Source organism: Triturus cristatus, chromosome 7 (genome assembly GCF_964204655.1).
Source record: "Triturus cristatus chromosome 7, aTriCri1.1, whole genome shotgun sequence".
Lineage (NCBI taxonomy): Eukaryota > Metazoa > Chordata > Amphibia > Caudata > Salamandridae > Triturus > Triturus cristatus.
Window position 1 is genome coordinate 1,872,974,576 of NC_140590.1, and position 14,591 is coordinate 1,872,989,166.

The window sequence follows — 14,591 nt, forward strand, 5'->3', positions numbered from 1 at the left end:
GGCTCCCGGTGCGATGGAAGCAGGCAGCCCCACCGCTGCCGGTCCCTGTGGAGTAACCAGGAGAGACAGCACGAGTCTTCAAACCCCTCAGTCTGGCCTCACCGGACTGGGTTGAACCAGGTACCTGGCAACGAGGGAGGGCGCCCCACCTGCATGTCAGCCGTCCATCACCGGGCAGCCCGAGCCATGTCGGCAGGCTGGTGAGTAGCCCACCGCACCCTTGCACGGGTCAGAGGTGCCAGAAGGGAAGAGCCAGGTGGTTCCCCATCCCGCACGCCTCCCACCGAGAGCAGCCGGGGTCCCCTCACAGGCCCTCGGCTCCATATCTTCCAGGCCACACTGCCATTCAGTTTCCCCTCCACCACGGGGGTTGTGCTGGGTGAGCGAGGGTTCTGTCTCGGGAGGACCCACGGCAGTGCCCCTACCATTGAGAGGGACAGGTGCCTGGGGCCGCCCCCCTTCCCCAGTCCCTCATGCGCTGATCAGTCAGGTCCTTCCCCAGCAGAGGGAGACCCGCCGAGGACAGGTCCTCAACCAAGCGCCCCATGTGGCCACAGACCACTATGCCGGCTGGAGCATGTGAGTGCTGGGCCCTGCGCCTAGGGTGTGCTTGCAGGAGGCAGCTGAGGGCTTCGGGCTAACACCATCAGTCGCTCGGGCCGCAGGTTCAACTACGGAAACCTTGTTACGACTTTTACTTTCGTTAGATATTCAAGTTTGATCGACTTCTCGGCGCCCTGCCAGGGCCGTTGCCGACCCCGGCGGGGCCAATCCGATGGCCTCACTAAATCATCCAATCGGTAGTAGTGACGGGGGGTGTGTACAAAGGGCAGGGACTTAATCAACGCGAGCTGATGACCCACACTTACTGGGAATTTCTCTTTCATGGGAATTAAGTGCAATCCCCAATCCCTATAAAGAACGGGGTATAGAGGGTTACCCGCACCTGTCGGCGAAGGGTAGACACACGCTGATCCGTTCAGTGTAGCACGCGTGCAGCACCAGACATCTAAGGGCATCACAGACCTGTTATTGCTTGATCTCGTGTGGCTGAATGCCACTTGTCCCTCTAAGTAGTTGGCCAGTGACCGCTGGGGATCGCGAAACTAGTTAGCATGGAGGAGTCTCATTCGTTATCGGAATTATCCAGACAAATCACTCCACCAACTAAGAACGGCCATGCACCACCAACCACAGAATCGAGAAATAGCTATCAATCTGTCAATCCTTTCCGTGTCGTGAGGTTTCCTGTGTTGAGGCAAATTAAGTCACAGGCTCCACTCCTGGTGGTGCCCTTCCGTCAATTCCTTTAAGTTTCGGCTTTTCTACCATAATCCCCCCGAAACCCAAAGACTTTGGTTTCCCGGAAGCTGCTCAGTGGGTCATGGGAATAACGACGCCGGATCCCTAGTCGGTATAGTTTATGGTCAGAACTACAACGGTATCTGATGGTCTTCGAACCTCCGACTTTCATTCTTACTTAATGAAAACATTCTTGGCAAATGCTTTTGCTTTGGTTCGTCTTGTGCCGGTCCAAGAATTTCACCTCTAGCGGCACAATACAAATGGCCCCGGCAGTCCCTCTTAATCTTGACCCCAGTTCCGAAAACCAATAAAACTGAACCAGAGTCCTATTCCAGTATTCCTAGCTGAAGTATTCAGGTGTCAGGCCTGCTTTGAACACTCACACTTTGGACCCCCAGGACACTCAGTCAAGAGCATCAAGGGGATGCCGAGAGGCAGGGGCTAGGACAGGCGGTACCTCGCCTCGCTGCAGACCGCCAGCTCGATCCCAAGATCCAACTACGAGCTTTTTGACTGCAGCAATTTTAATATACGCTATTGGAGCTGGAATTACTGCAGCTTCTGGCACCAGACTTGCCCGCCAATGGATCCTCGTTAAAGGGTTTAAAGTGTAGTCACTCCAATTACAGAGTCTCAAAAGTGTTGTTATTTTTCGTCACTACCTCCCCGAGTCGGGAGTGGGTAATTTGAATGCCTGCTGCCTTCCTTGGATGTGGTAGCTGTTTCTCAGGCTCCCTCTCCGGAATCGAACCCTGATTCCCCATTACCCGTGGTCACCATGGTAGGGACATAAAGAACCATCGAAAGTTGATAGGGCAGACATCCAAATGTATCGTCACAGGTACGTGCGATCGGCCCGAGGTTATCTAGACTCACCAAAGCGGCCGGGCGAGCCCGGATTGGTCTTGGGCTGATAAATGCACGCATCCTGGGAGGTCAGTGCTCGTCAGCATGTATTAGCTCTAGAATTACCAGTTATCCAAGTAACAGATGGAGCGATCAAAGGAACCATAACTGATTTAATGAGCCATTTGCAGTTTCACCGTACCGGCCAGGTGTACTTACACATCCATGGCTTAATCTTAGAGACAAGCATATGCTACTGGCAGGAACAACCAGGTAGCTGCACTTGCTGACGGGGTGGGTTCGGGAGCCGTGTGCCCGTCTCCCCGAGTGGCAACCTTCACACACCCCTCCCTCTCGGGAGCCTGCTAGGGGAAGTAGCCTGCCCACCTAGGCAGGAGGGCTCGCTGGAGGGGCAGAGAGGTGCGGTCGCACAGGCACTGGAGGTTCAGCTGTGTGCCCTGGAAGGGAGAGGTGGGCCGAGGTGCAGCCTGAGCGAGACACAGGGGTGCCGAAGCCTGGCAGCACCCCTCGGAACAGTTGTTCAGAGTTTCTGCAGAAATGCGCTGGGTGGAGAGGGGTGACAGTGTGGCACGCTGGCCTAAGAGACCTGCAGGGTGGCAGCATCCAAGGGCCTGGCACTACCTGACCTCTTCTGCTCGGGACGGACCACTGGGGGACACAAGCTGCCGGGGTTGCTCGGCCTTCGCTCTGCTGAGTAGGGTGAAGGGCCTCCCGCCAGGCGGTAAGCCCTGGAGTCAGACGGTGTCTGTGGGGTGGAAGCTCTTTGCTTGAAACAACAGCCAAGGCTGGCCAAGCAGTCCATCCCTAAACAGACCTAGAGTGGCCAATCGATCGGAGTATGGCCGGGGCCTCCCTTGGCAGGCTGCCCTGCACGAGGGATGCCGGCTATGCATCCCCGCCTGCTCCCGGGGCGAGCAGGCTCAGAGAAAAGGCCCATCGAGAAGGGGCTGGGAGGTTGGTGCGGACGTGGGCCCTTGGGGGCCCCGGCGGGCGAGCCCGGGTCCTGCCTTCCCCTGCCTCGGAATCGCCGGACCTCACGGAGGTCTGACTGACCCTCTCCCCAGTAATCTGGAGGAAAAATACCCCCCTTTCTTGTAATCCGTGCGCACCGGGTGACAGAGGGGACCCAAGGCGCAAATGTGCCCAACCTCCTGGAGCCCTCGCTGGGATCAGGGAGGCAAATGAGACCTCATCAGTAGTTCAAGGGAAGCCCGGCCATCTGGTTGCCCCATTGGAAAGCCTGGCATGCGACTAGAAGGCCGAGGGGATAGGTGCGACCAGATGGCCTAGGGGAACCGGGCTCAAAGTGTCGCCATCTGGTCGCTCTGTGCCCTAATGAAAGGGCGAACGGGCATCGAGGCATGGGGGGCCGGAGAGATGACGGGCCCTCCGACCCGGGGCCCACGGACACCTTGACAAGCAGGCGAAGTGGGGGAGGTCTGCGCCGGACTGACGAACCCAGTGTTTGGCCCTTGGCAGAGAGGCAGGCTAGAGTACGGAGCCCAGGGCTGGAGCACCCGGCCCAATGCCTGGCGGGACCCCTGGTCCCCATCTTGGCTCCCTGGCCCAGAGGCTCAGGGGAATCCTCCCTGGGCCCGTGGGACCCCATCCCAGGTACCCTGCCACACGGCAGGCTCGAGGATGGAGCCCAGGGTGGGGAGGGCGCCCTCCCTAGGTCCCTCAGGGGGGCCCTTCAGAGCCCTTGAACCCTGCCATGCAGGGGCAGGCTCCATGGGCCGGGCAGAACCCCGTCTCAGGCCCCTGACAGAGCGGCAGGCCAGGAGACTGAGCCTGGGACCCCTGGATCCCATGGGGGCTCCCAAACAGAGGTGAGGCCTCCCTGAGCCTACAGGCCCCCATTCTGGGCATAACACCACACTTTGGGACAGGGGACAGAGGCTGGGGGGGTCGTCCTGGCCCGTCCGGCTGCTGGCTGAGGACCGCTAGGCTGAGATGGGTTTTGGAGTACCCTGTCCCTAGAAATCTGGAAGAAGGGTACCCCCCTTTCTGGTAACCTGTGCGCACCGCAAGACTGAGGGGACCCAAGGCACCCCCGACCTCCTGGAGCCCTGGCTGGGATCGGGGAGGTAAACAAGCCCTCATCCGGACTTCCCGGGCAGCCCAGCCATCTGGTCGCCCCATTGGAAAGCATTTCATGCAACCAGATCGCTGAGGGGGAAGGCGTGACCAGATGGCCAGATGGCCATGCCCAAAGGATGCCAATCTGCCCTCTTGAGCCTTTGCGGGAGGGCTCTAGCCTGCCCTTTGGAGAGCTCGGGGGCTCTGAGACCTCGGCCTCGGCCTCAGGCCCAGGGCTGAGGACGGGGCTCCCCAACGGACCTCCGACCCGGGGTCCCCCAGGCACCTTGACAGGCGGGCGAAGCAGGAGGGAGGCCTACCCAGGCCCAGCCGACCCCCGTACTGGGACCATGGTGGAGCAGGAGGACGGGGCCCGGACGGAGCTTTGTGGAGGCCTGAGGAAGGGCCCCTGCCAGAGCGCTTGAACCCAATCTGAGCTGGGGAACACCCGACGGGCCCCGGTCCCATGGCAGAGCGGATGATGGAGCCCAGTGTAGGGAGCGCCAGGCCAGAGCTCTTGGGCCCGGATGCCCAAGGGTGGACTTCCCAGGCCCGATGGAGCCTGTCCCAGGCACTTTGCCATGTGGCCGGCCGGAGGACAGAGGCCCGGATAGGGAGGGGAGGTTTTTGCCTAGCCCTAGCCCACACGGTTGCGGGCTGAGAGGTCCCAACCCGTGAGGGTTTACAGTGTACCCTGTCCCTAGTAATACAGAGGAAGAGTACCCCCTTTTCTGGTAACCCATGCGCACTGCGAGACTAAGGGGACCCAAGGCTCAGATGCGCCCAACCTCCTGGAGCCCTGGCAGGGATCGGGGAGGCAACCAAGCCCTCATCGGTACTTCCAGGGCAGCCCAGCCATCTGGTCGCCCCATTGGAAAGCATTGCGCGTGACCAGATGGCAGAGGGGAAAGGCGTGACTAGATGGCCAGGCCCGAAGGATGCCAATCTGCCTGGCCGAGCTTTCAAGGGAGGGCTCCTGCCTGCCTTTTGGAAGGTTCGGGGGCTTTGCTTCCCGGGGGCTCATCAAAGCCCTTAGCTGGGTCTCGGGCATGGGGGTGAGAGGGGGCCCCGACGAAACTCTGATCCAGGGCCAGCAGGCACCTTGACATGCAGGTGAAGTGGGGAAGGCCTGTCCTGGCCCAATGGACTTCCGTGACGGGCACCCGGACCCTTGGCTGGCCACAGGACGTGGGCTCCCGCACCCCAGGGCCCACTGGAGCCCAGGCCCTGGAACTGGTCCCCGCTTCTGGTGAACCGAGCCAGGCCAGGGAGGGGGGAGCCTCCCTGGGTAGAAGGAACCCCTGTCCCGGGCAGATGGACCCCTGGCAGGCCACAGGACGGGGGCTCCCACACCCCAGGCCCTGCCCGAAGCCCAGGCCCCGGGGCTGGTCTCTGCTTCTCAACCCAGCCAGGCCGGGGAGGTCTGGGAGCCTGACCAGGCATGAGGGACCCCCGTCACAGGCACACAGACCCTTGGCTGGTAGCAGGACGTGGGCTCCTGTTCCACTGATTTTTTGGAACTCCGCATAGTGGCACTGCCCAGGGTTAGTCTTCTTGGTTGCTTGTGTTCTATATTCGAGGTTGGTTGTGTAATGAATGGTTGGGTTCCTATGAGAGTCCAGCCCAAAGTCTCCAAGAATTTATCAAGGTCTTCTTGATTCACGTACCCTTATGTCTTGCTGTCTCTTGAGATCCCCATTGCTGGGGGCCCCAGGAGACCATATTTATTGTGCCCTTGCTTAAGTTATGTGTAATGAGAAAGAAAACACCTTCTAATGACATTTGTTTCAAACGAAGAATCAGCTAAAACATAAATCAGAAGATTGTCGAGCATGAATGGCCCATTTTGTTTTATTTGATGCTTGTTGAATGGCTCTTGCTTGCTGGTATTGCAAGATTAAGGCAATTATTGGTCGGTGAGTTTGCAGTGGATGCATTTTGCTGCTGGAGTCTGTGTGCTCTCCGGAACTCCTGCAGCCCATTGAAAACAGCTGGCAGGAGTTTGGGCATCATGTTCTGCAGAGTCAATAAGATCATCTCCCTCTGACTTCTCCGCTACACCTTAACACCAGACACTTTACCAGCAGGACCTATCTTCCAGGTCATCAATCTTGCTTCTCATTGCCTATATGTTTGGCCCCTTTCAGGAAGACCAGCCAGTTGTTTCCACATCTGTTATTCCATTTTCTGTGGTGTTAAGACCGTGGTGAAAGGACGTCAGCTGTGTCTACATTTATTTTACCTCGTCTGAGACTTCTGCAAGTTTAGTGTCCATTTTCCCTCTGTATGTGCCAATATTGGATAGTTCTGCCATTAGAGTGTCGAGGATGAGACTAGAGGTAGGGGCAATTGCTTCAGTTGATGAAGACTGATTGCTTTCACTCTCACTGTCACGGCTCCTTGAGTTTGTCCCTTAGAAAAGTAACTGCTCACAGTATTCAATGAAGACGTGTGCACTAGACTCTGTTTGTACACAGATCATCCATTATGTAGCCTGATGAAGTTCTGTGGTATGGGTTCTGTTAGAATCTGTTCTTGTGGTTACTGGCATCTGACAGTTTCTGATTAATATAATCCATGCAGTGTGCGAGTGACGCGTCATTCAGATTCTAGGTTGGAGGAGGGCTTAGGGCCATCCCTTGTAGTAGGGTAATCCCCCTATTTAGATATAATTAGGACTGGGCAGAGTGGGAACTCCGTGAAGTGACCAAAATGCTCCGCCACACTACACGGAGTTCTACAAGTGGCGGAGTGCGCTAGGTTGTGCAGTTTGCACTGATTTTTAACACCATGTGTTTGTCCCGCACTAGATAATCAACGCAAACAGAACCATGCACAGCCTCTCTGCTTTCAGAGAACAAAGAGAAAATGAGTATTAAAGGGGGGACCCAGACTCCAGAACTTTAGATCACTTTGGGAAACAAGAAGAATCTTTGCTGAGGAGAGAAACTCGAGAAACTGAGGAAGAGACTATCCCTAGCTGAGTGCTGTCCGGGGGATTGGCCTGCAGTGGTTGCCTGACTGCCAAAGAAAGGAGAAAGGACTTTGTGCTACTTTCAAATCAACTTGTGAAGGATCTCCAAGGGCTTGAGATAGAGCTTGCCTCCGGCTGAAGTCTCAGGGACAACAGACTTCACCAACCAGCTCCCCAAGAGTTATTTTGAAGTGCCTGCAGTTGTGTTGGGCCTTCTGAGGGACTGCGTGTCGCAAGGAGCTGGAAGCGCAACTCACGAAGAAGAAGAGTGTCGCCGCTGCAGCCGCTGTCGTCACATCACTGGAGAAGGGTGTCGCCGCTGCAGCTGTCGCTTCGCATCGCAGAAGTGCCTCGCATCGCTGGAGAAGAGTGTCGTCGTCGCATCAGGCACCGTCGCATCATCGGAGAATCGTGTCGCCACCGCAGCCGCTGTCGTCGCATCACTGAAGAAGAGTGTCGCTGCTGCAGCTGTCGCATCACATCGTCAAAGCGCCTCACATCACCGGAGAAGAGTGTTGCCGTCGCATCACAGCAGAAGCGTGTTGCAGGGCCTGTCGCGGCTCAGAAGAATTGTTGAGTTGCTGCACGGCCGTCGGGTGTGCACGCATCGTGTCGCAACAAGAAGAAGACGCCATTTTTGTTTCATTGCACCGGATTTTCATCGCATCACGGCGTTGCGGGTCACACTGCCACAGAAGCACAGTAAGAAACTGATGCATCACCTCCCCACGCCGAGAAGAACCGACGCATCCCCTACGCATCAGTAGGGACCTGACACATTACCGTTCTTGCGTGTAAGGAACCGACGCATCCTCTTCCCTGCAACACTTTCGCTGTATAGCGTTACGCATCCAAAGGTACATTGAACTTAAAGTGTCGCATTTACCATCTTAAGAGAACTGAGCTATTTCAACCATTTTTAAGTACAGTATTGTGGATTTTTGTCGTTTGTGGTCTTGTGTTAAATCAATATAAAGAATACTTATTTTTAATAAAAAAACTGGTGTGGTGTCCATCTGTAGTGTTGTCACTTGATTACTGTATGTGTTCACAAATGCTTTACACACTGCCTCTGAAATAAGCCTGCCTGCTCGTGCCAAGCTACCAAGGGGGTGAGCAGGGGCTATTTTAGGAGTGTACCCCCTTTCCCTGACTAGAAGCAAGGGTCCCTATTTGGTCAAAGGTACCTACCTCTGCCAACTAGAGACCCCCAGTTCTAACACATACATACATAAATGCGTGCATACACACATGCATGCATACAAGGTGCTAATTAGCAAGGTGGGTTCGCACTTCATGGAATGAAAAATATAGTTTTCTACAAAAATAAAGAGCCAGGATGTTGTTTCTGCAAATGCGACCGCTCAGCAGAAAAGGAATCAAGACCACAGATCTCCTGATGACAATCGCACTGGAAACATCCAGCAGCTTCAGCACATCTCACCGAGGGGGATCTCCGACTGTGGCTGTAGTTACGGAAAGGCCCTGCTCACAACAGCACGTAGCCAACATGAGATTGACATGAGCCTCCCACGGGCTCCAGGGTGGCTGACCTGAGGACAACAAGAGGCTGACATGAGTTTCTAACAACCTCAGTGCCCAACTTTCTGTGTATCTTGTCGTCTGAATTTTATTTTGGCCTAGTGTCAGGTATGTGTGCCAAGGCCTAGGTCTGTCCATGACAATATAAGGCCCAGGATCTGTCCTGTGACCACCATGTATGCACTCATAGTGGGCAGAGGACCATTACCACTGTGCAGGATTCAGTACATAAAGGCGTAGCAGCATTCTAGAGTGTTTTGTGATCTAATCTTTGAGAAGACCATTTATTAGGGGTGGGCAGAATTGGTGGAGTTTAATTCCACGGAATTCCACAGGGGGAGAGTGGGCATTTCGCACAATTTTCTTAGCGCAAAATGCACTATTGTATCTGAAAATGGATGTGAGGATGCATTTTGTACAGTGGGTACCCCTCGGTGCATGCACCAGAGCCGTGGGACCCAGGGCAGATCATGAGAGGCAGTGGGCTTTTCTTGTTATCGTGTGTTTGAACCACACCTGCATTTTTCATGTCATAGTGTACTTAAATGACATCCCCATTTTTCTGTGTCAAAAAAAGAGTGAGAAATATGAAGCAGTCTGGCAGTCACAATACTGGAGAGAGGACAGATTGTCTCTAATGTAATGAAAGTGTGCTCTGCCTCCTTGTCCAAGGGAGATGTTCAGGGTGACTTTTTTAGTGAGATCTTGTAAAGTTTAACCAAATCAGCACATCCTAAAACCAGTTCTCTACACTAGCAGGTTATGTAATGAGTAGATGTTAGTGTCACTGAAGTTGGGCACACGTTGGGGTGGGGGATTTGAATATGACAAGAAGACAGGGGTACTGCACATGCAGTGATGTCATGAATGAGATGTCATGAGCGGGGAAGGTAGAACTGATGTGAAATGGGGGTTTCCTTCTGTTTTTCCTTTGATGGTTACGTGAGAAGATAAGTGGACCCATGCTTCGCGTTGGTCCAGGTAACAGAGATGAGTAACAACCCAGGCCAGGCTGGAAGAGGGAAGAACTTTGAGGGTTCTTGAGTAGCAGGGGAGCTGCATGGCGCAGAAGGGGGTTGAGTACAGTCACAAATAGCATCAAAGGTCATTACAGACTACACAAATACCAACAACAGTCATATAGAGCAGACACACTTAAGGGCTGATTCTGAACTGGCAGGGGCACTGGTTGGTTCAAGCTACAGTGGCCCATTGATGAGAGCCCTGGCACTTATGATTTTACAAACTAAGCACTGGGCACAAACATTTGAGGCTGAGTCTGAAACAGGATCCAACAGAAGTGAGACTTCAAAAATAAGACGCAACCATTGTGAGAGCCTAGAAAACCAGGTGCAGTGATTTAACATTTGTATCCTAGGGATTCCAGACGAGCTGGAGGTGCAGACCGAGATGCAGAACCACGCACTGGATCACTAGAGCAGCCCCAGGAATGGGAGCACAAGATGTTTTGGAAGCAAAGAAAGAGAGAGCCAGACACTCAGGATTTTGGAGGTTGCTCTGAGACAGAAAAAGGTCCAGAACCAGGTTCAGTTTGAAGGTACTTTTTTTCTGATCAGACTATCTATCTATTCTATAATCGGATAAAAAATAAGAGAGTTGATGGCCTCATAAACCAGATATAGACAAAGGGGCAGGACCAGACCAACAATCACAGCTGAATAAATGATAATGAATGATGTCATCACGGTGGTAAAGAGTGTCAGAGTTCACAGGCTAACTTCAAAGAGTCCGGATTAAGTATGTATCTTTTTTGACACAATCACACCTCATGCAGAGGAAGAGGAGAAGGAACTGATGGATGAAATCTCAATCTGTCTTCTTTCTTGATAAAATATTGGCAGCCAATAATAACTTAGGTGAAATATTTAATATAGTTAAGCAATTTCTCTACCCAGTGTCTCTTTCAAAAACTTTAGCAGCATCTGCCATCGTATGTAAGGAGCTGTCTTGTGTTTTCTTACGGTAAGACTCTTAACATTGTAGCTAACATGGAAGTTAACCCTATCATTTTTAATACAGAGAAAAGCCGGTGGACACAGTCGGATCCGCCTGACGATCCTTGCCCCTCCGCATCCTTACCTCGATCTATGAGGTGATAAATCCTACTTTGAATCAATTATCTAACAGTCCTATCCACTCCGCCACTGTGCCAGCATGCTGGAAACAGGTCAGACTGGTCCCCCTTCTAAAATAAAATACAACAGATTGGTCCCTGCTGGAGAATTTTAGGCCTATCTCTCTATTACCAGCGGCTTCTAAGATGCTGGAGAAACCTATTAATGCATCGGTGCGGGCAGATTAAAAGATCTCAAGTCTGCTCCCAGCGGGCGGGCGGATTTTCAAAAGCTCTTGCCCTTTTGAAACAGCAGACTCAACGTATGCTCCAGTTTGGCAGGAGTTTTCAAAATGCTCCTGCCCGGTGGGAACAAACACAGGTTTCCTTGTCTGTACCGGTGCATGTAGGGAAACTGCTATGTCCTTGGGGTGGACTTTCCAGGACACAGCAGGGGAGCATTCCCCTGGGTGATGGGTTTCTTTGGGCCATTAAAGGCTCATGGAGGGGACAACGCAGCAATCCTCCCTTTCAAAAAGGTAATCAGCCCAAGGGGATGGGGTCTCTAGGGAGTATGAATACTCTGGGGGGGACTGAATGACCCCTACCCTTTTTGGGACATTTGTGCCCTGGGGATGTGCTCCTGAGGCCTACAATGGTACAGGCAGGAGGGTCTTGTGACCCAGCCCTTAATTAATGAAATGCTCCTGGGGGAAGCGGTCTCCAGAGCCTTTGGGGGAACATGGATAGCACCGTGGGGCCCCCTCCTCTTTGTGCAGTTTTCGGCCCTGGTGAAGTCTCCCCGGGACCTATACGGCTTGGAGAGGGGGCAGTGTTTTGCACTTAAAGGTAGTAATGTACACAAGCAGCTCAGGCTGTGAGAAAGACCGAAGGGTTGAAACACAGTGCCCATAAAATATAAACTTCATTTTGACAAGTGTTATCTGGAAGTGTGAGCAGTTTGTGTTCTGGATTCAAGATACAATGTATGAGAGGTTGTATGGGGTGTGAGTAGGTGTGTGAGGGGTTTTGTGGCTGATGTCATCAGTGATGCTACTTAAGATGTCATCAGTGATGTCATCAATGATGTCACTGACCATGTCATGAGTGATGCAATATGTGAGGCCAGAAGTAATGCATTGCGGGGGTGTACGTTATATTTAGGTCAGGTAATTATAACTGCCAAATTTCACTGGTTTTGTACGAGTGGAATCTGTGCCTAACTATAACGTCCCTGTAGCTTTTGTTTTTTTATTGAATTTATAAGGTTTTTAAAAATCTATTAGCCAACTATAATGTCCCTCTAACCTTTGATTTTTTAAGTGAAAATCTAAGTTTAAAAAAAGATCTATTTCCTAAATATAACGTCCCTATACACTTTGTTTTTTAAGTGAATTTCATTTTTCTTTAACTAGTAGTCACGTTTGAAGAGTAGTGGACAAAGTGGGTGGGGCCTCCAACCAGCTTTCAGGAATCCTGCTGTGTCTGACTTACTGGAGGTAACAGTAGGGCTCAGTGAATGCATGGGTGAGTGACTGGTTATCTATGTTGCTGTATGGGTGTGTTGGTGGATACATGACAGGCTATATGGGTGAGTGATTGGTTGTCTGAATAGCTGTCTGAGTAACTTTGTGGGTGGCTGAGAGGGTGTGTGATTGCTTATATGGATGAGTGAGTGAGTAGGTCAGTGGCTGTGTGGGTTGGAAGTGTGTATGTGAAGGGCTGTATGCGTGAGTGAGTGTATGTATGGATGTGTATTTGAATGAGTTGATGTATCAGTGATATATGAGTGAGTAACTGGGTATGTGAAAGGCAGTATAGGTGACTGATGTGTTACATGAGTGACTGTATAGTTGAGTGAGTGAATGTGAGAGTGGCAGTATAAGTGAGTATGTGCTTGTGTCAGTGTTGGAAGGCGGACCCCGAGGAGTCGGTGAGACCACCAAGGGGGGGCCCTCTCACTGCACAAAGTAGCCGAGCGCTGCCGAGAAGTCTCCTGAGAGATCCTTCTCCTATCACGTACTAGCACAGTAACACCACCACACCGGACTCAAGGAGGTTGTCTCAAGACAAGCAATTCTTTATCATCAATAAAAGGTTACGAGTTCAATATTTACACGAAGGGATCGAGGGATCCACCAAAAGTCTCAATGTCTCTTTGGAAGGGTAGGGGTAGCGGGACAGTCTTTGGCAGGAATGTGGTACGAGGGTACCTGGGGCCCAGTTCTTATCCTCAAGCTGGAGGACCTCCGATCTCGGAGGGGTCGAGCCGCGACGGCGTCAGCAGGGCTCTGGCGTACAGTTCGTGGAGAGCCGCGATTCAATCAGCAGGGCTCTCAAGATGGTTTCTGCTCAGCTCGAGCTGCGACGTCGTCAGCAGGGCTCCGAGGAAGGTTTCAGCGAGGTTGGGCCGCGACAGCGTCTGCAGGGCTCCGATGTTCCAGGTGGCTCAGAAAGGGTTCACAAGAGGGAGCCGCGACGCAGTCAGCAGGGCTCGTGATGGTTCCGGCAAGAGTTCTTCTCCGTAGGGTCAGCCGCGATTCGATCAGCAGGGCTCTCGACTCCGGGATACAACTGCCGAGCTGTGGTGGGGTCGCCCCAGATATAGGTCTGGAGCCCTTTGATGTCCGGACCTATGCGCCCGAGGGGGCGGAGTGGCCGGGTGGAGGTGGCCAGACGCCCAGCAGGAGAGGTGCCAGGCCCATGGGAGTTGCAGGGCGATCACACCTCGAGAGGGGAGGACAGTTGGGGGTCCCATCGATACTGTCCTCCGCCGGGGGCGATGAATGGTTCCTGCGGCACCCCCTGGCCAGTTCGTGGTGCCTCGATGTCCGGGCTTCGCTGGGGTCGAGGCCGGGTTGAGCGGGGTCGCGCCGGCTGGTGCACGGTGTGACGTGGATGCCAACAAGATGGCGGAGCCACGAGGAGTATGCGACCACGTGCAGCTCCGGGTGAAGGGCCTTGGTGCAGTCCAGACGGGTGGCCCGTGACGGCCGGGGCGGGGAACGGCCACAATCCAGGAGGTTAAGGACCACGCCACGAGGCCGGGTCCAACAGTCAGTGACAGTATAGGTGAGTGAATGGATGTTAGTATATGTATGAGTGAGTGGGTGTGTGTCTATCGGTATGGGTGAGTAAGTGGCTGTGTGATTGACTGTATAGATGAGTGACTGGGTATGTGAGCAGCTCTATGGGTGACTGACTCAGTGTGTGAGTGGCTATCTAGGTGTATGAATGGCTATGTCAGTGGCTGTATTTGTAGTGGCTGTATGAGTGGCTGTATTGGTGAGGGAATGGATGTGTGTGTAGATCTATGAATCAGTGAGCGGGTATGTAAGTACTGGTATGGGTCTGTGAATAGTTGTGTGGGAGTGGCTGTATGAAAGGTTCTGCGGGGTGTGAGTGGGTGTGTCAGTGATTCTGTGGATGTTATCATCAGTGATGTCATCAGCCATATCATTTGAGATGTCAAGAGTGATATAATATGTGAGGTCATAGGCAGTGCATTGTGGGGGAACGAGTTATAGTTAGCTTAGCTAACTATAATTGCTGAATTTCACTGGCTTTGTACGAGTGAAACCTGAGCCTAACAATAACGTCCCTGTAACCGTTGTTTTTTTCAGTGAATTTCTATTGTTTTTTAACTAGTAGTCATGTTTGCAGAGTGGTAGAGAAAGGGGGCAGGACCTCTGACCAGCTCTCAGCAATCCTGATGTTTGGGACTTATAAGAGGCAACAGAAGGGGTTCCT

General features: G+C 53.0%; 1 pseudogene; it reads right to left on the reverse strand.

The window, feature by feature from the left end:
* Nucleotides 1-648: 648 nt before the first annotated feature.
* Nucleotides 649-2,427, reverse strand: LOC146813560 (18S ribosomal RNA; annotated as a pseudogene).
* Between the last annotated feature and the right edge of the window lie 12,164 nt (nucleotides 2,428-14,591).